At 47.4% G+C, this 23915-nt stretch overlaps 1 long non-coding RNA gene across 3 annotated transcripts in view; it reads left to right on the top strand.

Moving 5' to 3' along the window:
* Nucleotides 1–23915, top strand: part of LOC125638208 (uncharacterized) — a 361930-nt gene that overhangs the window by 57741 nt on the left and 280274 nt on the right. For all 3 annotated transcript variants that reach the window (XR_012669092.1, XR_012669093.1, XR_012669091.1), the window contains exon 2: nucleotides 6423–6559. This is a non-coding gene — a long non-coding RNA (uncharacterized LOC125638208). The remainder of the gene's footprint in view (nucleotides 1–6422; nucleotides 6560–23915) is intronic.

The raw sequence follows: 23915 nt of genomic DNA, 5'->3' as shown, positions 1-23915 counted from the left end.
CTGAGGAAGCTTGCAATGCCAGACAGCTACCGGTCAGTCGGGAATCAATTTGGAGTGGGCAAATCTACTGTGGGGGCTGCTGTGATGCAAGTAGCCAACGCAATCAAAGATCTGCTGATATCAAGGGTAGTGACCCTGGGAAATGTGCAGGTCATAGTGGATGGCTTTGCTGCAATGGGATTCCCTAACTGTGGTGGGGCCATAGACGGAACCCATATCCCTATCTTGGCACCGGAGCACCAAGCCAGCGAATACATAAACCGCAAGGGGTACTTTTCAATAGTGCTGCAAGCACTGGTGGATCACAAGGGACGTTTCACCAACATCAAAGTGGGATGGCCGGGAAAGGTACATGACGCTCGCATCTTCAGGAACTCTGGTCTGTTTCAAAAGCTGCAGGAAGGGACTTTATTCCCAGACCAGAAAATAACCGTTGGGGACACTGAAATGCTTATATGTATCCTTGGGGACCCAGCCTACCCCTTAATGCCATGGCTCATGAAGCCATACACAGGCAGCCTGGACAGTAGTCAGGAGCTGTTCAACTACAGGCTGAGCAAGTGCAGAATGGTGGTAGAATGTGCATTTGGACGTTTAAAAGCGCGCTGGCGCAGTTTACTGACTAGGTTAGGCCTCTGCGAAACCAATATTCCCACTGTTATTACTGCTTGCTGTGCGCTCCACAATATCTGTGAGAGTAAGGGGGAGACGTTTATGGCGGGGTGGGAGGTTGAGGCAAATCGCCTGGCTGCTGGTTTCGCACAGCCCGACACCAGGGAGGTTAGAAGAGCACAGGAGGGCGCGGTGCGCATCAGAGAAGCTTTGAAAACCAGTTTTATGACTGGCCAGGCTACAGTGTCAAAGTTCTGTTTGTTTCTCCTTGATGAAACCCCCCACCCCTTGGTTCACTCTACTTCCCTGTAAGCTAAGCACCCTTCCCTCCTCCCTTCGATCACCACTTGCAGAGGCAATAAAATCATTGTTGCTTCACATTCATGCATTCTTTTTTAATTCATCACACAAATAGGGGGATAACTGCCAAGGCAGCCTGGGAGAGGTGGTGGAGGAGGGAAGGACAAGGACACACAACACTTTACAAGTTTAAAACTTTAAAACTTATTGAATGCCAACCTTTTGTTGCTTGGGCAATCCTCTGGGGTGGAGTTGCTGGGTGGCTGGAGGCCCCCCCACCGCGTTCTTGGGCGTCTGGGTGAGGAGGCTATGGAACTTGGGGAGGAGGGCGGTTGGTTACACAGGGGCTGTAGCGGCGGTCTGTGCTCCTGCTGCCTTTCCTGCAGCTCAAGCATACCCTGGGGCATATTGGTTTGATCCTCCAGCAGCCTCAGCATTGAATCCTGCCTCCTCTCATCACGCTGCCACCACATTTGAGCTTCAGCCCTCTCTTCAGTCTGCCACCTCTCCTCCTGGTCATATTGTGCTTTCCTGCACTCTGACATTGTCTGCCTCCACGCAGTCGTCTGTGCTATGTCAGTGTGGGAGGACACCATGAGCTCAGAGAACATTTCATCACGAGTGTGTTTTTTTCACCTTCTAATCTTCACTAGCTTCTGGGAAGGAGAAGATCCTGTGATCATTGAAACACATGCAGCTGGTGGAGAAAAAAAAAGGGACAGTGGTATTTAAAAAGACACATTTTCTAGAACAATGGGTACACTCTTTCACGGTAAACCTTGCTATTAACATTACATACACAGCACATGTGCTTTCGTTCCAAGGTCGCATTTTGCCTCCCCCCACCACGTGGCTAGCCCCTCACCCTGACCACCCCCCCGGCTAACAGTGGGGAACATTTCTGTTCAGCCACAGGCAAACAGCCCAGCAGGCCCCTGCATGTCCCCTTAAGAAAAGCACCCTATTTCAACCAGGTGACCATGAATGATATCACTCTCCTGAGGATAACACAGAGAGATAAAGAACGGATGTTGTTTGAATGCCAGCAAACATACACTGCAATGCTTTGTTCTACAATGATTCCCAAGTACGTGCTACTGGCCTGGTGTGGTAAAGTGTCCTACCATGGTGGGTGGAATAAGGCTGCCCTCCCCAGAAACCTTTTGCAAAGGCTTTGGGAGTACATCCAGGAGAGCTGCAAATGCCAGGGCAAATTAATCTTTAAACATGCTTGCTTTTAAACCATGTGTAGTATTTTAAAAGGTACACTCACCAGAGGTCCCTTCTCCGCCTGGTGGGTCCGGAAGGCAGCCTTGGGTGGGTCCGGGGGGGACTGCCTCCAGGTCCAGGGTGAGAAACAGTTCCTGGCTGTTGGGAAAACCGGTTTCTCCGCTTGCTTGCTGTGAGCTATCTACAACTTCTTCATCATCATCTTCCTCGTCCCCAAAACCTGCTTCTGTGTTGCCTCCATCTCCATTGAAGGAGTCAAACAACATGGCTGGGGTAGTGGTGGCTGACCCCCCTAGAATGGCATGCAGCTCATCATAGAAGTGGCATGTTTGGGGCTCTGACCCGGAGCGGCCGTTCGCCTCTCTGGTTTTCTGGTAGGCTTCCCTCCGCTCCTTAAGTTTCACACAGCATTGCTTCGGGTCCCTGTTATGGCCTCTGTCCTTCATGCCCTGGGAGATTTTGACAAAGGTTTTGGCGTTTTGGCATTTTGAAAACTGGAACGGAGTTCTGATAGCACGGATTCCTCTCCCCCTACAGCGATCAGATCCCGTACCTCCCATTCGGTCTATACTGGAGCTCTTTTGCGATTCTGGGACTCTATCATGGTCACCTCTGCTGATGAGCTCTAGCCAGCGTGGCAAGCTGCAGGTGACCATGCAAACAGGAAATTGAAATTCAAAAGTTCACGGGCCTTTTCCTGTCTACCTGGCCAGTGCATCTAAGTTGAGAGTGCTGTCCAGAGCCGTCACAATAGAGCACTCTGGGATAGCTCCCGGAGGCCAAAACCGTCTAATTGTGTCCACAGTACCCCAAATTCGACCCGGCAAGGCCGATTTAAGCGCTAATCCACTTGTCAGAGGTGGATTAAGGAAATCGATTTTAAGAGCCCTTTAAGTCGAAAAAAAGGGCTTCATCGTGTGGACGGGTGCAGGTTTACATTGATTTAATGCTGCTAAATTTGACCTAAACTCCTAGTGTAGACCAGGGCTTAATCTAGCAAGGTGCAGGCTTTGTTCAAGGGGCTTTGTCTCACCAGTCTTCCTTTTTCCCAGCCAAGGCTGACTTTCTCTCAGTCAGGACATTCCACAGAAGCACAAGGGGCTGGTTTCTCTTGTCTTCCTAGGTGAAAGGTCTTAGCCTTATCCCAGAGGCAGCAGATCAGAGCCCTCTTTCCTGAACAGGACATCTGCCACCATATTTTTCTTGCCCCTTATATGGAAGATACCTATTTTCTCACCTTTGGCTGTTTACAGTCTCCAGGATACAATGTCAGAGAGTATCTATAATTGCATCCACTGAGTTGTTATGGACATTTCACAGGGACGTTAATGACCAGTGTGGTGTTAGATTTCAAAGGACATATGTCTGAGGTGTAGAGAGTATGTCAGGCCTGAGGAGTTGCTGATACAGAGCAGTGAGCCACAAATGGGCTGCTGTGTCACAGCATGGTGAGTGGGCTAATGCCAACTGAGGTCTCTCACTAGAGCAGGTTGGATGCAGCTGTGGGGGGACAGTGATGACATTTTCACCTCCAGCAGTCTTGGATGATACCTGCATATGCCTGTAAGCATGCCATTGCCAGGAATGCTGCTATTCCCTGCCCTGCTGAAAACGTAGAGCTGCTTTTGAGGTTTTGGCATCTGTTTGACTCAGACTCCATGATAATTCCTTAGAAGTTAGCCAGCTTAGAAAGGAGCAGCCAAATGCTGCTCCTAGTTATGCCTCTGGCAATCTGGAGTACCTCCACTGGGCCAAATCAATCCCTGGTGTAACTACAAGAATCTCAATTCTGGACTGTGCTCCCACCTCCTACACTGGTGGATGTGAGGCGGACAGTGAAGACATCCACTCAGCTCTTGTACTAGGGTAATTTTCGACCCATGTGATCACTTTATAGTCCTAATATGCCTCCCAAAAGTGGCAAAGAAAGGCCAGAGCAGGGACCTGACTCTGACCCTTTGACTTCAGTTTACACCCCTGTATCTGAAAGGGAAAATGTTTTCGGTGGTGACATTATCTGAAAGTAGAGGGTAGAACTCAGACTCCCTACGTGAACGCAACTCTGTGGAATCCATTTACACCAGGTCTGAATTTGGCCTGAAGCCTTCTTGTTCGTGAAGGGAATCATCCTTTCTTATAGTCTTTGTGGTGAATTTGTATTTACCTGGTCTATTTTGCACAGAATAGCCTGGATTAATCCTTGAATACTATACATTTACTGTTAGAAAACTATCACTTTCGTCCAGATAAGGCTTGATGTTCTAGTAACGAGATGGTTTTTTTCCCCCCATAAAACTACATGGAATGGGGCAATACACAGAGCCTCATGGAGGAATACCTGATAGCTTCACACTAGAACGCTGTAGAGTTCATGGCGCACAAGTTTTGGTGAGGCAGGTGTCATGGAGAGTAGCTTTTTCTCACCTGCACTCCATCTCCCCCTTCTTCACCCATCCCCAAATCACCTTGAGTCTTAAGCTTGTGGTGTTGAAACACAGGGGCTTCCTCAGTGCCCACTGCACCCTAATTACCTACACAGCCCCTTGCCTCTTCTGAATGAGAAAGGGGGATCTGGAGGAGTTGATGGGTTTAGAGAGAACCTATTCAAAATAAGTTGTTATGATGCCTGCCATTGCTAGAATGTCTTATCTTGGTTTAAATAACAGGGAAAGACTTCATTTGGGAAACATACACACTGAAGCTGAAGGCATCTAGTGATACTTCAGTGCACTTTAAAGAAAAAGAGTAACTCCTGGCTTCAGCCACTGTGTAACTATCTGCAAACTCATTTTTTTCTGTTCCCCTCTTCCCCTCTCTCTCTCTTCCTGGATGCCTAGTTATTTTGGAGAAACACCATGCCATCCAGCTATCTCTGATGATAAGCATTAGGAAAGTTGTAATGCGAATTGTGATGATGGCAGAGACTTGTGTAGATGAGGTGACATTTACTTCGGGGCCTTGTTTGCAATCAGAGAAGTGCCTGAAACAATTTCTGTGCTCAAATATACTGAGTTGTTCATTCTCTTTCTCTCATATTACCTAGAATAACTTGGCTCTTTCCTATAGCTTGGGCAAGACACACCACTGCGGTGTAATCACTCTGGCAAACGCTGGGTTTTCATGCTGCATACTCTGTTTTCTTGTGTGTGAGGGAGGAGTATATACGTGTGTGTGATATTTTTATTACACTCACGCTTTCTCACACACAGCACATTTAAAAATTCAGCATATGCCACCACAGTCACAGTTCAGTGGTGTCTCTGGCCCAGATTACAGGAAGATTCCACAGTGGTGAGAGGTAGCTTGAACAGGGAAAGTTGCATTTTTAATGGTGCTTACAATATATAGTCTAAACTGTGGTGATTTATTTTGTTACTCTAAATTATTCCTGCTGGCTGTGGATAAATGAGGAAGAGTCCATTTTTAGTCTGACTGTTGCTTTTTCTTTGCTTCCCAGCAATCCAATTTTTGTCTTAAAAAATACATCTAATTAAAGGACACATTATTCAGCAGGCACGCTTTTAAATGCATAGCTGATTATCTACTTCCTGTAATTGGTGGCTTGTATATTGAAACTTTGATTGAGTTGGCAGCCAATAAAAGATTATTTTTTAATTAGACATTCTCATTCCTGCCATTTGGGAATAGGGGATTTCCACCCCTTATTTGCTCCTATTCAGGAACACACAGTAATCTCTCACTAGCCATCAATGTCATTTTTTCCCAGATGAGAAATAAATTGAAATCTCTCTCCCTTGCAAAACCGGCATGGCTAGCCAGTATTTGTCATTTCAGTTTGAGAAGGCACTGCTAGCAGGATAGACATGCATATAGTATGCCGAGACCTGTTTAAAGTACTGAGATTTACTTCCTGTCCCAAAGGTTTTTTTTTTTTTTTTTTAAGTTTGTTCTTCATTAGAAATTCTGTATTTACATCAGGAGAATGTTGACATGAAATTATGACCCGTAACTATCCTTTTATAGGATACCAAACTCATTTTCCCCCTGACAGACCGAGCGATTGTTCACTGCCATAAAAGGCATCCCACGTAACCTCTTGCCCTGCAAACTCCATCTAAAGTGATGGTTCCTCCAGAGGCCCTTTTTTCCGCTTGATAAATGGTGCTGTAGCCCATCTCTGAAGTACTATACAGTATCATAGACGTGTCATTCTTTGGTAATAGCAGAGCTGCCAAGCAGGGTGTGTAGTGAAACATTGATAGCAATGCATTTTGCTAGCAGGGATTCTTAGATTTAGGGGTGTGTGTGTTTTTTTTCAGGTGTGGGCAATATTTCAAGACAGGTGCGGAGACCACCACCCTTTTCATTCCCAACCATGTGAGCCATCTCCTTCCATTTGAAACTGCGTTCGGTTCATGTGGCAGTCACAGCAGGCGCTTTCATGGGCGAGAACCAGGTAAGTCGTGACTATGTTTTCAGCAGTCCTTTTAAGTTAGACACCGGAAATGAGGAGGAGTGGCTGGCGCCCCACCTCAAGTGCTGCACTGCCACTAGTTTTGAGAATACGGGTGCTAGGTTTACCCAGTGCCAGTTTCCAATTGTTTCTGTAGTTGTGTGATCCATTGCTTGTGAATACATGCTGCCCTACAGCGCTGGACGCCAGTGACCTCCGGCTCTCTCACGCTCAATTGAAAATGTGCAGTTCCCCTGCCCTGTGTCTATAAGTCCATCTCCACCCTCCCAAAAAGTGCCAAATTCATCTTTAACCTACCATTGAGGTAGGCTTATGCATTCCTTGATCATTGTCCTGCTGACTGTTTCAAATCTCTCTCTCTCATGATCCTCCTATGTGCCTTAGTTTCTAAACAATATGGACCTGATTCTCCTCTCCCTTCCACAGCTTTTACACTGGTATTGCACGATCATCTGCAGTGGAGTTACTCCTGATTTACACCAGGCTAAGGGCATGTCTACACTGGCAGAGTTACAGTGCCGCTCAGAGAGCGCTGAAGGGAAACCGCTGTTGTGTGTTCACAGTGTCAGCTGCCTGTGCAATAGCGTGTTCACACTTGCGGCACTTGGAGCGGTGCACTCTGGGCAGCTATCCCACAGAGCATCTCTTCCTCTTCTGCCACTAAGAGCTGTGGGAAGACGGAGGGTGTCGTGGGGCACCCTGGGTCCTGTTGCAATGCTCTGTGATGCATTGGTTTGCATCCCACCAAGTCCTGTGCTTCCATCTCCATTTGGTGACATCTTTCAATGGTTTGTGTACTGCATGCTCTGCCTCTTTGGTCTGCAGGAATGGATCTCGCACTGTTGACCAATATGATGCTCGCTCTCACTAACACGTCACGAGTGGCAGTGGCATTATTCCTTAAACTACAAAGGCAAGAGGAGTTCGACACTGATCTCGCCACCCATAGTAGTTACGACATGAGATTGCTCTGTGGCATTCACAGAGGTGCTGACCACAGTGGAACGCCGCTTTTGGGCTCGGGAAACAGGCACTGAGTGGTGGGATCACATCATGATGCATGCCTGGGATGATGAGCAGTGGCTGCAGAACTTTCGGATGAGGAAAGCCACATTCATGAGACTGTGTGATGAACTTGCCCCAGCCCTGCGGCGCAAGGACACGAGAATGAGAGCTGCCCTGTTGTTGGAGAAGTGTGTGGCGATTGCACTGTGGAAAACTGGCTACTCCAGACTGCTACCGATTGGTCGCTAACCAGTTCGGCGTGGGAAAGTTGACCGTTGGACTCGTGTTGACAGAAGTGTGCAGGGCCATTAATCCAATCGTGCTCCGAAAGGCCGTGACTCTGGGCAACGTGCGTGACATTGTGGATGGCTTTGCACAAAAATGGGCTTCCCTGACTGCAGAGGGGTGACAGATGGCACGCATATTCCAAATCTGGCACCAGACCACCTAGCCACCCAGTACATTAATCAGAGGGGGTATTTCTCTATGGTTCTCCAGGCACCTGTGGATCACCGTGGGCATTTCACGGACATTAACGCAGGCTGGTCTGGAAAGGTGCTTGGCACACGCATCTTTCAGAACACTGGCCCGTTCAGGAAGCTGCAAGCAGGGACTTTCTTCCCGGACCAGAAGATCACCGTAGGGGAACTCGAAATGCCCTTTGTGATCCTGGGACACCCTGCCTACCCCTTAATGCCGTGGCTTATGAAGCCATACATGAGGCACCTTGACAGCAGTAAGGAGCAGTTCAGCAACAAGCTGGGCAAGTGCAGAATGACTGTTGAGTGTGTATTTGGTCATTTAAAAGCCCGCTGGTGCTGCCTATATGGGAGGCTGGACCTGGCCGATGACAATATTCCTATGCTTATAGCCACGTGCTGTACGCTCCATAATATTTGTGAAGGGAAGGGTGAAAGCTTCACTCAGGTTTGGAACACTGAGGCTTAGCGCCTGGAAGCTGAATTTGAACAGCCAGAGACCAGGACTATTAGAGGGCCACAGCGCGGGGCCATAAGGATCAGAGATGCCTCGAGATAGCAATCTGAAGCTGAAAGCCAGTCATATTTGTTGCTATGCTCGGGAGTGCAGTACTTGTAATGCTAGGAGGTGATTGTGATTGGTACAGATGATGCACTGTGAAGGTGTAAGAAAACTGGCTGTTGCTTTGAAGGGCTCTGTTTGCTTTCAGTTAATGGAATAAAGATTGCTTTCAAACCAAAGCAATTCTTTTATTAAAAAACAACAACCGGAGGGGAGAGACAAAAAACAAACACATCAGCACTGAGGGGGATGGGAGAAGGGAGGGTCCCAGGAGGAGGTGGGGTTCCGGGACGGTTAAAGGTTTATGTATGTCCAGATATCATATGCAACCTTGTCCTTTGGAGTACAGTGCAGCAGGTTCTGTACTTCAGCAGGGCTAAACTGCAGAGGGACGGGTGTTGAGTGCAGTGTGTACTGGGAGTCTGAAGGACCGGACTGTGACGGGGCAGGAGTGGAATGCAGCCGGTACAGACTGGAGCCAGGAGGTTGATAAGAGTGTGTTGGTGCTGTCTGGGGGTCGAATGGGAAAGAGTTTTGCGACAGCGGCTGCAGGGAAGGCAGATGTGGAGCTGCTTGCAGTGCTAGTAGCACCTGGAGCATGTTCGTTTGGCACTCCATAACGTTTAAGAGCAGCTCTGTGGCTTCGTCTTGGCGTGCTGCATTCTCCTTTCAGTCCCTATTCTCGCTGTCCTGTCATTCCTTCAATTCTTGTTTTTCGGCAGCGGAATGCATCATGGCATCACGCAGAAAGTCCTCTTTAGTTCTTTGTGGCCGCTTTCTAATTCTGCGCAGCTGTTCAGCCAGTGATAACAAAGAGGGAGGCTGGGCTCCCAAGGTCATATCTGTGAAGCCAAAATGCAACATTTTACAGAAGCTGTATTGTTTGCAACACACAGACCACTGATTCAGTGATTTAAAACACAGCCACTATTCACATACCTGTCACTAACTGGCTGACCCCAGGCGAGCACACGGGAGCCACAAGACCCCCAAAATTGTGAGTAACCACAGGGGCAGGGAAAATCAGTGTTCCAGAACCATACTGTACATTGGGCATGTGGCTCTTGGGAAGAGCCAGCACTGTAGTGGGGGCTTTATAATCATTACTGTCCCCACATTTTCTATAGACTGTGTTCATTATGGAAGATATCTCACTGCTGCAGGTGAACAGAGAATCAAGGGAGGGTCTTCTCCAAGACTGCAGCTTCCCCCCTGGCCCTTATGCGCTCACCTGTGTGCAGAAATGGTGTCGCCCCAGTGATGGGCAGAGTGGTGCAGGAGAGCTACCCTTAATGGGGCAAGAAACGAAGCAGCTCTGCCAAAGTCTCCATGAGAATTTCGTGGAGATCTGAGGCAGATTCCCATGAAGTGAGGGAGTCAATCAACACCCTGTTCCGCCACTCAGACTAGGCATGTGGTGGTATGCACATCACACAGATACAAGCCCGCTTTCTGCACCCCTCCTGTCCCAACAACTCTCTTCAGCGATTCCCAAAATCAAAGCCAGTTACCAGAGGCCTCCTGTACTGTTTGCACTTGCCAAGCTCCAACCACTGTGACTGGTTAGCCTCCTCCATGGTACAGAAGAGCTCCTGGCTGCATGCATCTCTGACCTCGGAGTTGTTTTCTGCTTCTGGGTCTCCCTCCTAGTCCACATCCTTGTCGAAGATTTCCTCTTCCTGGCTTGGTCCACTCTTGACTGGCACGCGAGCCACTGAAGTATCCACAGTGGCCTTCACAGTGGAGGTGGGGACGCCATTGAGTATCACGTCCAGCTCTTTGTAGAACTGGCAGCTCATGGGTGCAGCACTGAAGTGGTGCTTTGCCTTCAGTGCCTTGTGTAGGCGTTCCGCAGCTTCTTCACTTTGACCCTGCACTGCAGTGTGTCCCAGTCATGGCCCCTTTCTGTCATGCATCATGAAATCTGTCGTAGGTATCATAAATGCTGGAGCTCAGCTGGGACTGGACAGCCTCCTCTCCTCAAATGCTGATGAGATCCAGCAGCTCGGCATTGCTCCAAGTGGGGGATCGCCTGGTGCGTGGAGCAGGCATGGCCATCTGGAAAGATGCGCTGAGACCACTGCACGCATCACCGAGCAAACAGGAAGGGGACTTTCAAAATTCCCAAGGAATTTAAGGGCTGGGGCTGACAGTTGGTCACCTGAGGGCAGGACAGTAGGGTTCAAACCAATGACCAGAGAGGCGAGAACAGGCATTGTGGGACACTTCCCGGAGGCCAATCACAGCACTGTAATCGACCAGGGTGTCTACACTGGCATCGTGGCACTGTACCCCCGGCACAGAAAGCTGTAAGCCTCTCGTCGGGGTGGTTTTTTTACAGCGCTGCAACTGTGCAATTCCTGTGCATTAAGTGGCTTGGCAGTGTGTACACCTCAGGAGTTATAATACAGAAGGTTGCTTTATTGCGCAGAAGGTTGCCAGTGTAGACAAGGCCTAAGTGAGTAGAGAATAGGGCCCCACGACTTCTACTATGTTGAAACAACATTATTCTCTTTGTGCAGAATGTGACATTTTATCACCCCTCCCTTCCTCTGCTGAATACCATCCTAAGGGCTTTCAAAGCTCTCTGTGGACTTGCCTGATGCTACCTCTTTGATCTTGTATCCACCCCCATACACATTCATTCAGTTCCTATAATCTGGATATCTCCCGTGAGCCTTCCCCTCAGCCCGGAACATGTGGGTGTTTCTCTCTTGTACTCATTTATCTGGAACTTTGAGCCACTGAGTCACTTCCCCTGTCTGAATCTCACCGTAATCAAACCTCACCCTCTTATACAGCTGAGTGCCTGGGCTGCCACTTGGTGACATTGTGCAGGAAGGCAGGCTCTGTTACTAGCCCTGCTCTGGGACAGCACAGATATTGTTCTATGCTCAGCCACAGCTATTGATTCAGGGCCAAACTGTGGCACCTAGATACTGGCTACAGTAGGGAGTTCAGGGTGGGGTTGTGCCTCAGAAAAGGAGAACTGCTCTTGGTGATGATGCGGGAGGACAGGCTTTCTGCTGTGCTGAGTTTATGCCAGTCAGGGAGCTGGTTAGGGTGCCAGGATTCTCTACCTAGCTCCAATGCATGTTAGAGCAGCTGTGAGGTCTGCTCCAACCTGTGCCGGCTGCCAGCAGCCCCCCAGGGACCATCCACCAGCTGAGCATAGTCACACCTCAGCCACTATCCCTTTTCACTCCCCATGCAACCCTCCTCCCTCCTATCAAGCCTGGTTACACAGGCTCTATCTTGGGACTCTCTCACAACAGGGGATCCCCACTGGAGATTTAGGTCCCCCTTAGGACTGCTGCAGCACGAAGAGGGCAGAGAATCTGGGTCCAGAAGTGGTTTTCTGTTGAAAGGGACCTCCGTGCCTCAAATTGGGAGGACCTGATTCTGAAAGGGCCTTGATGTCTTAAGGGTTTTTTCACATAATGGTATGTTTTACCTGGTGGTGTTGGCACATGTGTGTCTGGTCTCGTCTGCATCCAGGGAGCTTGCTGGGATTAAATAGCTTTATAAAGAGCATTTTGTCAAAGGTGGTGATTCGAGGCTGCATTTTAATGCCATTGACTCACTTCACAAAGCATAAACTAAGAGCTTCCTATTAGCAGAAGTGAGCTCCTTCCCCACAGTAATTGCTCAGTTGCCCTTTATGTGGGGGAGAAGAAATCTGAGGTGGCAAGTAGATAAGTAACCTCTCACTGCAACTGCATCTTCAGCAGGCCTTTCTGTGTGGCAGGTGTAACTTTTGGAGAGGACATATGCTGCAGTCGCTTTTCCTCGTCACCCACCAAAAGCAAGCTCAGGTGACACGTGAGTCAAATGATCTGGAGAACAGCCTAAGGGCAAGTTTTTATGCAATGCACAATATCGAATGAACTGATACTCTCTGCGTAACTGGGTATTAGGAGCAGTATTGTAATGACATGCAGTGTTTTGCTTCCCTCTAGGAACAGCAATTTATAGTTTTTTGTTTGAAAAACGATAAATATTCACAAAGTGATATGTCTGGGGCCACAGGGTTGTCCTGTAAGTTCTGGATGCAGGGACACAGCAGAGCTGTTTGCAACTCCCCAATCCTGGGGCTGATTCTGTGCCATCCCTGTCCTCTCCATAATTTAGAGCAGCCTCAGGGAAGGTTTACATTCAACCAGTAGCCCCCATTATGCTGATTGGGGATCAAAGAAGCACCACTTTCTGGCCATGTCTGCCCCGCCCACCTCCCCCAAAGCATGCTTCCTACAACTGTGGTCTGGAAGATGATGGTGTTGAGATGACTAGAAGAATTCCACCCTGAGAGAATCCATTGCTGATAAATTAAACTTGCTTTCTGGCCCCTTTGTGCTTTTAAAGAAGATCTGCCCCTAGATAAGTGTGCCAAATTCCCATTGACATTATTGGGAGTTGTGTGTGTATGTGGAATGAGTAGTGCTGGAAGCAGCAGGTCTATGTCCCCACAACAACTAGAACCTCTCTGAAGCTATGACATTGTTCTTCAGAATGTCAGATTAATTGGGGCAGAGGGGAGTAAGTCTCTAGCTGTTATGGTTGCTTAGGAAACCTCAAAAATGTAACCAATGCAGAAATGAGTCCACAGAGAGCCTGGAGCAATAGTTTAGGGATGTGTGAACCACCCTGGAATAAATAGTTTGCAGTAGTGTGAATCTCCCCCCCCCCCCCCCAAATGCCCAGTGATGATAATTGTTAACTATTTAATTCCTCACATAAGGCCTTGTCTGCATGGGAAAGCTTGTTTGGGTATAACCTAACGTGTGAATTCAAGCCAACATAGTTACACTGATATAACCTCCGGTGTGGATACTCTTGCTTTGCAAAATGAGTTGTGCTTTTTTGGTTTAACTTAAACCCTTTCCCAAGTGGTATAAGCTAAAATGAAAAAAGGCATTCTTTTACAAGTTTGAGAGTATCCACATGGGGGATTGTATCTGCATAACTATATTGGTATAAGGCCTTGACTACACACAAAATTGTACTGTGTTAATTATACTGGGTATAGTTAAATTGGTACAACCCCTGTAGTGTGGATGCGGTTATATCAATATAAAGGTGCTGTATGGGAAAGGGAGTAAGCTATACTAGTATAAGGCACCTTTATACAAATATAACTATGTCCACACTATAGGGATTCTATTGATTTCGCTATTTTGGTAGAAAAATCTCACCCTGAGCCAAAATAGTTAAACCAGTATAAAAACTGTATAGACAAGGCCTTACAGGTAAAATCTTCCCATGTGCACAAGTCCTAACAAAAGAGAGGGAGGTCACAGATTTGCATGATTGAGTGATGTCTAAATTTACTGTCATGAGTGGGTGGCATTTGGGAGGTGCCTCCACTAACTTCTTTCCCCCCCATTAAGAAGGAGCTGAGCCTAAAGAGCCATTGACATGCTGAAGTCACTGAGGGCAAGCCAAGCTCAAGGAGCCCAGTACAGCCCACAATTATAATATGAACATCTACAAACTCTACAGCGAATGGGGTCACATTTTGGCTGCTCCCATAGCCAGAACATAATACACGTATCGCTACACTGCAATGTAAGCTCAGTGTTCGAACTCAGGCTCAAGTGTAACCCCCCTTCTGTCTACACACAAATTGTGCTAACCCAGGGCTCAGACTCAGGGTGCCAGGACCTCACAGTGGTGGGCGGTCTGAGACTGAATCAAGCTGGGACCCAGGGTTCAAGTCCTGTTGCCCCACAGGACTTGTGCTCTGGGAGTCTGCCAAAAGTATCCCACAGGCTGACTTCTTGTTCTCTGGACAGTCAAGTTTGGTGGACAAATGCTCCACACTGCAGGATGAACAAAGGACTAGCACCACATTATGGGAGGGTGCTAGGAAGTCTGGGATATGGGTGGCTGGACTGGGGCCCACATACTGGACCGTAGACTCTGGAACCCCAGGTTAGGACCCAGGCTTCAACAATTCCTAACCTGGGGTTGTAAATGAGTGCAGACGCTCGAGCCCTAGATTAACAAACCCAGGGTTAGCTACTGGAATTCTACAAATGCTGGACTTGCTTTGCAATGTAAACATACCCTAAGATGGTGGAGCTTGGCAAAGTGCCATCATATTTTCCCAGGGTTAAAAAAAAAACTAGATAAATTCCTGGAGGATAAGTCCCTCAATGGCTATTAGCCAGGATAGGCAGGGATGCAAAACCATGCTCTGAAGTGTCCCTAGTCTTTGTTTGCCAGAAGCTGGGAAGAGGATCACTTGATGGTTGCCTATTCTGTTCATTCCTTCTGAAGCACCTGGCATTGGTCACTGTTGAAAGACAGGACACTGGGCTAGATGGACCTTTGGTTTGACCCAGTATGGCCGTTCTTATGTTTTTCTTAATCTGACCTCTGGGAGTGAGTGGAGAATACGGTCTATGGTTGTGATTATTTCATTACAGAATTGTGTCTCCTTCTCAGTAGTACTGTTGTGATAATTGGGCCTACAAATTCACCATGTGAGCTCTACTGTGAAAAGTGAGTGAAAGTTCATAAAATGTCAGAATAACCTATAATAACAAACGTTGATGGGAAAAGGTGCAAAAAAGAGAGAGATGAATTAGTCCAAACAAAAAAGCCTACTTATATAGTTCAAGCAGTGTTTAAAATCACGCCTGGTAAACAAGATCAGCGTGAAACCAGAAATCAGTGAACCAAATTGGTGTGTTGGAAATTAGGCCTCACTAATAGATGAAATAATGTGGGGATGGGCTATTCTACCCATCACTCCCTTTTGGGGTCCTTATTAAGAAAAAAAAGACTTTTTGGGAGCAAAGCTGGCTACTGCTCGACTGGCTGACTGAAAGAAAGAGAAAGGCGCAGCCTCATCACCCCAACCATCACCCCTCCCTCTCCTGGGACCTCCAACCTTCTTTGTCCTAATCCTGAAAGATGTCCTGACCAGACCAGGCCAGAGAGGGAGTCAGATCACATCACCACTTCCACTGGCTCTGGCTAAATCCCAAACATCATCTGGGATGTGAGACTTTGCTTCCTCCCACCACACTCCATGTGTCTTTTTCCTCCTTTTCTTTCCTATCTTTCTCCCTTTCCTTCTGTGTAATAAGAGTCTGGCTTAGATAGCCAAGGCTGCATAGTTTGCAACACTGCTGTGAACAGGTACCAGAGAGGCAGATACAAGTTATGCCCTGCCCAGCTTGATGCTTGTGCAAGCATGGGTGATCAAACCATGTGCTGTGTCTGTGTTTTTCCAGCACCAGCTGAGAGTCAACACCAGAGACAGAAGTTGCATTTTCTGTCTTTGCTGTTCTTTCCTTTCCCTTTTTGTGTGTTTGTCTTGTGTATTAGGAAATGGGATTGGACTTTAACAACAACAGCAACAACAAGACTTCCAGCCCAGATTGACTAACTTCTTCTCTTTTTCCCCCCAAATGGACAGTTATTACAATCTTTAATATAATCTAAGAGACTGTCAAATGGTAGGGGAGAAGGGCTCCCTTCTAAAACCTCCCACCAGTTAAAGGGAAATGGAACAAGAAATGCTGTTAAAATGAAAGCCTAACTTAATACTTTACATGTCAAATGTTTTAACTGTGTGTCCTTCGTTTTCTACATCTTTAATAAATGGTTAAAAAGATTTTTAATGGTGTGTTTGCCCTGGTACTGAGCAGGCTGAGATGTCTGTATATCAAACCCTGAACCTTTTTTAACACTGTACAGTGACTGGGTTCTGTTAACAACTTTAACAACTTGGGCACTTTATTCCATCCAAATTAATACAATAGGACTAATGTGGTACTGTTTTCCTTTATGTGCCCCTTTAATTCTTTATCTTCTCACAAAAAGGAATTCTTTCTCATCTGACAGCGGATGCAGGATAGTGCTGCATTGTCATCTGCTGTGTGTGGAAAAGCAGTGTTTAGCACTTCCATCATTGTTTTGTAATGCGAGTTAAATGGTCCATAAATGTGCATGGCGCTGTACAGTGAGGGAAATGTGCTGAAAAACTAAGAGGCTTCTGTTCCCCACAGAGTTAAACTGGGTTTCTTAAAAGAACATAGAGGAGTTTGGCTCCCAACTCCCACTCTCTTTCAGTGGGCTGTGGGTGTTTAATCTGCTGTACAGAACAAACACTGAGTGGGCTCAGATCTTTAGAGCTAGGATGCTTCATAGAGCAGATGTGGCACTGGAAGATTTTGAAAGTGGAACAGAAATGGGTTGGGTGTATATTAACTGGAAGGCTATTCCAGGCGTACAGTGCATTGTGAAAGAGCGCCTGAGTCTGGCGCTGATGAGACAGAGAGGGGTCAGTCTGGTATTTTAGCATAACCTTGTTGGTGGAAGAACTACACACATCTTTCAGCAGCATAGTTTAGATGCAACAGTGATAAAGTGTCAGTGGCTATTTAATTTATTAAATACAGTCAAAATCGCAGCCCATTTTACAAGTATCATTATTATGTTTGCCCTCCCACCCATGGATCTCTGATTAATGTAATACAAGGTACGTGTGTGCTGCCCAATCACAGCCAATGTATCAATAGCTATTATCCAGATAATTCTGTAAAGTGAGTTACTGTCTTGTCGCGTTATAAAACTGGACATTACTGCCTGGTGCACCTTCTCCTTGCGAAACAAAATGTACTTTATTTTTGCACTCCTTTAGTATGATATTAACATAAATGTTTCCCAGCTAGGCATTGCCCTGAGTCCAACTCATGCATTTCCCCTGTGGGGTAATTCACATTTTAAACTTTGCTGAAATAAAAGGTCATCCCATTTATTCTTTGCATGATTCAGAGCCTTTCTGGAGAGTAATCTATAGCCAATATTAGAGGAGAACTTGTCCATTAGCTGACTGCTGCTGTCTCTCCGGATCATTTGGCAGACCTATCTAATTTACGAATGTCTCCTGTAAAGGGGTGAAAATGAAGGGAGCTTTGTAGGCACAGAGTCTGTGTGAAGAGAAGGCTTGAGCAGGTATTTGAGGTGAGCCTACTAAACATATGCCTGGTGCGAGTTCTTTGCGGCCCTTTGGGATCCTGTAGTTTATGCATTAAACCTCGCCCAGTCCCAGTTTTCTCTGGTCAGATTGTGACCTGTTGACTTTTCCTTTCATTTCCCTTGCCTCTCACCTAGTTACCCCTCAGCTACTTAATTGGCATTGGTGGCAATAACAGTGGCAGCTGCAAGAGCCTTTTCTACACTGGGCCTCCCCTGGCAGGAATAAACAATGTAGTTGAAAGGGTGGTAGCATCTGGGGTGAATGTTGGGGGTTAGTTTCCCTAGTGTAGAGGAGAGCTCTGTTTCCTCACTCAGTTCTTTTTTGCCTCTCTCCCCCAATCCACCCGATTCTCCTTATTTCCAGTTCATTCCCTCTGCTTCTCTAGAACCCCAGATTTGCCCACTTCTCCACATCTTTTCTTCCTATTTGCTCTGTGCTACCTTAAACTGTTGACCGGAGATGCTGGAGAGACACGCTGAAATTTTTGGTTTGGACAGAAGAGCCAGTTCTGGAGCAGAGAGGTAGATCTGTGAATCGCCAGCATAGCATCCTCGTCTCTCTTCTCGTTGGGTCCCTCTAGCTGTCCTCACCTCCAGGTCCTCTGCCATTCAGTTCCCACCTATTCTCCTTACCCCACAGTTCCTCTCTCTCATGCCTCCAGTTCTTTCTAAACACCAAGGATTCCACCCTCTCCTTTTCCTTCCATTGGCACTGCAGAGCCCCAAAGGTGCTTCTAGAAGGGGAGGGCATTGGGGACTGGAGTGGCCTGAAAAATGTTCTAGGAGAGAGGGATGAGGAGGTCTGGAACAGCCATTAGGTCGGTGTTGGGGGATGGAGAGAGAAGGGGAGGGCAGCCTGGGATGGGGCCAAAGATGCTCTTCGTGTGCAGGGATGAAGTGGGGTTGAAGCAGTTGAGCTGCCAAATATCTGCTGGGGCCGAAGCTTGTGACTCAGGGCTGAAGTGCAGCTCTCTCCTTCAGAAATAGTCACTCTCCGCTGTATCGTGTCTTAGCACTCAAGAGGTGGCCTTTTGTGCTGAGGCAGAGGGCACTGCTGCTGCCCATAGGGCCAGAGGAGGCACCACTGTCCAGGAGCTCACAGCAAAGCAGCACCATTGCATCAAGGTTATTAGTACCCTACACCAGAACGGCCACACAACGGCCAGTATGCTGTCTTCCAACGCCAGGTGCTTCAGAGGGAATGAACAGAACAGGGCAATTTCGAGAGGTCTATCTGCTGTCATCCACTCCCAGCTTCTGGCAGCGGCGGGTTTAGGGACAATCAGGGCATGGGGCTGCGTCCCTGACTATCTTAGCTAATAGTCACTGATGGACTGATGTTCCATCAACTTATCGAATACTTTTTTGAACCCTGTTATCGTTTTGGCCTTCACAACAGCCCCTGACAACCCCATCCCTCCTGCTGCCTCCTAGGCCCAGCTGTTCAGCAGCCAGCACTTCCCACTGGTGACATTGTGGTAGATATCTTGTTACTGGCTGGGGGGAGGATGGGACGAACATGCGGTTGAACTGTTTGCTTATTCCTATGCCTGGCTTTGTGGATAATGATTCCCATTTCCAATGTTTATCAGAAATGCATGTGAATGTCTTTGACTGGAAATCATAGAATCATAGAATATAAGGGTTGGAAGGGACCCCAGAAGGTCATCTAGTCCAACCCCCTGCTCGAAGCAGGACCAATTCCCAGTTAAATCATCCCAGCCAGGGCTTTGTCAAGCCTGACCTTAAAAACCTCTAAGGAAGGAGATTCTACCACCTCCCTAGGTAACGCATTCCAGTGTTTCACCACCCTCTTAGTGAAAAAGTTTTTCCTAATATCCAATCTAAACCTCCCCCACTGCAGCTTGAGACCATTACTCCTCGTTCTGTCATCTGATACCATTGAGAACAGTCTAGAGCCATCCTCTTTGGAACCCCCTTTCAGGTAGTTGAAAGCAGCTATCAAATCCCCCCTCACTCTTCTCTTCTGCAGGCTAAACAATCCCAGCTCCCTCAGCCTCTCCTCATAACTCATGTGTTCTAGACCCCTAATCATTTTTGTTGCCCTTCGCTGGACTCTCTCCAATTTATCCACATCCTTCTTGAAGTGTGGGGCCCAAAACTGGACACAGTACTCCAGATGAGGCCTCACCAATGTCGAATAGAGGGGAACGATCACGTCCCTCGATCTGCTCGCTATGCCCCTACTTATACATCCCAAAATGCCATTGGCCTTCTTGGCAACAAGGGCACACTGCTGACTCATATCCAGCTTCTCGTCCACTGTCACCCCTAGGTCCTTTTCCGCAGAACTGCTGCCTAGCCATTCGGTCCCTAGTCTGTAGCTGTGCATTGGGTTCTTCCGTCTAAGTGCAGGACCCTGCACTTATCCTTATTGAACCTCATCAGATTTCTTTTGGCCCAATCCTCCAATTTGTCTAGGTCCTTCTGTATCCTATCCCTCCCCTCCAGCGTATCTACCACTCCTCCCAGTTTAGTATCATCCGCAAATTGGCTGAGAGTGCAATCCACACCATCCTCCAGATCATTTATGAAGATATTGAACAAAACCGGCCCCAGGACCGATCCTTGGGGCACTCCACTTGATACCGGCTGCCAACTAGACATGGAGCCATTGATAACTACCCGTTGAGCCCGACAATCTAGCCAGCTTTCTACCCACCTTGTAGTGCATTCATCCAGCCCATACTTCCTTAACTTGCTGACAAGAATACTGTGGGAGACCGTGTCAAAAGCTTTGCTAAAGTCAAGAAACAATACATCCACTGCTTTCCCTTCATCCACAGAACCAGTAATCTCATCATAGAAGGCGATTAGATTAGTCAGGCATGACCTTCCCTTGGTGAATCCATGCTGGCTGTTCCTGATCACTTTCCTCTCATGCAAGTGCTTCAGGATTGATTCTTTGAGGACCTGCTCCATGATTTTTCCAGGGACTGAAGTGAGGCTGACTGGCCTGTAGTTCCCAGGATCCTCCTTCTTCCCTTTTTTAAAGATTGGCACTACATTAGCCTTTTTCCAGTCATCCGGGACTTCCCCGGTTCGCCACGAGTTTTCAAAGATAATGGCCAATGGCTCTGCAATCACAGCCGCCAATTCCTTCAGCACTCTCGGATGCAACTCGTCCGGACCCATGGACTTGTGCACGTGCAGCTTTTCTAAATAGTCCCTAACCACCTCTATCTCCACAGAGGGCTGTCCATCTCTTCCCCATTTTGTGATGCCCAGCGTAGCAGTCTGGGAGCTAACCTTGTTAGTGAAAACAGAGGCAAAAAAAGCATTGAGTACATTAGCTTTTTCCACATCCTCTGTCACTAGTTTGCCTCCCTCATTCAGTAAGGGGCCCACACATTCCTTGGCTTTCTTCTTGTTGCCAACATACCTGAAGAAACCCTTCTTGTTACTCTTGACATCTCTGGCTAGCTGCAGCTCCAGGTGCGATTTGGCCCTCCTGATAACATTCCTACATGCCCGAGCAATATTTTTATACTCTTCCCTGGTCATATGTCCAACCTTCCACTTCTTGTAAGCTTCTTTTTTATGTTTAAGATCCGCTAAGATTTCACCATTAAGCCAAGCTGGTCGCCTGCCATATTTACTATTCTTTCGACTCATCGGGATGGTTTGTCCCTGTAACCTCAACAGGGATTCCTTGAAATACAGCCAGCTCTCCTGGACTCCTTTCCCCTTCAAGTTAGTCCCCCAGGGGATCCTGGCCATCCGTTCCCTGAGGGAGTCGAAGTCTGCTTTCCTGAAGTCCAGGGTCCGTATCTCAGGAGATGAGGCTTTCTGGAAAGGCTTGCAGTTCATGCTGGCTTGGCTTTGCTTGAGCTGAGAGTTCTGGGAAGGACTTCTTCTGTGATTAGCACATCTGCTCCCTACCATGGCTATCACCTAGAGGAGAAGACATGTTCAGACATTTGGGAAAAGGCACCAACGTTCACCCCACTTCTTCAAATCTTCTTCAAATCTCAGAAGAGGTTTGGCTCAAGCGGAAGTCAAGTTTTAGGTAGAGATTTAGTTCAATTTCTTGTTTTGTTGGTCTGTTCCTCCCTTTTACTTCCAGCTAATACCATGGACCGAGGCAAAAAACAAACCACAGAAGTGAGGGATGGGCCCAAACCAAAACCCCAGCTCCAACATCCCCTAACCTTTGGGAAGGTTCAGTTCTAGGTGGGCTTGGACCCAGAAATATAGGCAAAGGAAATAAAAAGGGGACTAGTGAGCAGTAAAAGGCTGCATGTGTGCCCTGTAAATTTGGTCCCTTTTTTTTCCTCATGAAAGATTCTATTTCCTCAATACACCCAAAGGCCCTCAGTGGGACCATTCAGGTGCATAAATCTACTCATGTGTGTAAGTCTTTGCAGGATCTGGGCCTAAGTAAAGATACTATCTGTCTGTGGTGTGTATTTCAGACACAGCAACTGTCACTCAGATTATTGTGGGGGGGGGTGGGAAGCAAAGAATCTGTCATTGTTAATCATCTTCGCCGACTCCAGGTTCACCCTCAGACTGGCCAGTGTCAGTCTAAAGGACATAAGTAGATAATGAGGGAGGTTTCTCAGCCATTGCCTCATACTTTTTAATCTGGTTTCAGAGGAACAGCCGTGTTAGTCTGTATTCGCAAAAAGAAAAGGAGTACTTGTGGCACCTTAGAGACTAACCAATTTATTTGAGCATGAGCTTTCGTGAGCCACAGCTCACTTCATGATGAAGTGAGCTGTGGCTCACGAAAGCTCATGCTCAAATAAATTGGTTAGTCTCTAAGGTGCCACAAGTACTCCTTTTCTTTTTTTAATCTGGGTAACTTGGTCTGTAACAATGGCGCCAGCAGGACTGGTGTGCTGGAGTATGCAAGGGTCAGATCCTGGCACTGGACCAGGTCCTTTGGATCTGTCTAACTGTGCTTAATGCAGGACCCAAGGAGAAGGGGCAAAAGGCTGCTCTAAGTTAGGTCAGTAGGAACAGTCCCCTAAGGACCGTTCTGCTGGATTGCCAGAATGCAAGGTGTTCAGGTCATGCCCTGTCTTGAACCCAACATGCCCCCTCTGCTGGGGTGAGAGGCTGGGAGAGGTGGTGTAGAACTGGCTTCACCAGCTTTATTCTCCCACACTAATAGCACAGAGCAGCTGGGTACAGAGCAAAAGCGAGGGTGGAGTGTGCAATGGCACATACTTCGATATGGTGTGAGGCACAATCAGTCCACAAAATCCTGCCTTTGCAAGGCAGAATGCCACATATTGGGTTGACTCGATGTACTGCAGCGTGATTTATCTGCTCCTTTTTGCAGGAGCAACTAGCTCACTGTCAGGATTGTAGGCATATGCACTCACTCTGTTTTGTGCAAACCACACCCTGTTTCCCTCAAACTTCACCCTTTGAGGTTCTGGTACCTTGAATAACTGGGGCACTGAATAACTGTGTCCATAAGTGTGCTTGGTGCAGTGTAGGCCAGAATGCCTTCTGGGGGCCCAGTTCACATGCCCAATGAATTGTGTGAAGGTTAGTGGCTGAGTGACCCATTTCCCCCCTCTCTGGATAGTTGTCCAGGCATGGCTAGGATTTAGCCTTACATGGTAAGCACTGCACTATTCAGCACAGAGGAACCATTTGTGTCTGAGCTGGTGGCAGAGGTTTCTCCATGTCTGTTACTCCCAGTGGGTTTGTATCACACCTCGACATGCTTCATCAAGGATAAAGAGGCAACTCCGCAGTCTCAACAGTCTTCGACAAGTATTTCATTACAAATTAAAAAAGCAGCGCAGAGTGAAATGATCAGGAAAGCACAATCATCTCACTCAGAGCCCCAGGCAGTGCCTTTGGAATACACCAATGTAAATGAACAATTAGAGAAGTGTAACAGCCCAATAATCACAACGGCATAGTCCCCCGCACCCCCACCTAACGCTTAGCTGCATATGTCGCCTCCACACAATTTTCTCATGCAGAAACCCTGTGACTCTTTTAACACCACTGCACAAATCCTACCAACCTCTTTCCAGTTCGCTCTCCCTCTCTGCTCACATGCCTGACTGAGTTCATAACATGCAAACCTCTAGCAGCTGCCTGATGTGCTTTTAATTTTTCCCAGATGCTGCATTCAGGTGCTTCAGTCTAACAAAGGGCGCAACTACAGGCCATGTAACAAATCCAGCATGTTCTTAGGTCTAAGTTTAGTCTTGCCTCTTGATCCCCAAACCAATGATAATTGGCAAAGTGCAACTGTCACATTTATTTCAAAATTCCTGGAGCAATGGGGATAGCTCTTGATATTCTGTGC

This window comes from Caretta caretta, chromosome 6 (assembly GCF_965140235.1).
Source record: "Caretta caretta isolate rCarCar2 chromosome 6, rCarCar1.hap1, whole genome shotgun sequence".
NCBI classification, from domain to species: domain Eukaryota; kingdom Metazoa; phylum Chordata; order Testudines; family Cheloniidae; genus Caretta; species Caretta caretta.
The sequence above is the reverse complement of the archived record's forward strand: the minus strand, read 5'-3'. Positions and strand labels throughout refer to the sequence as shown.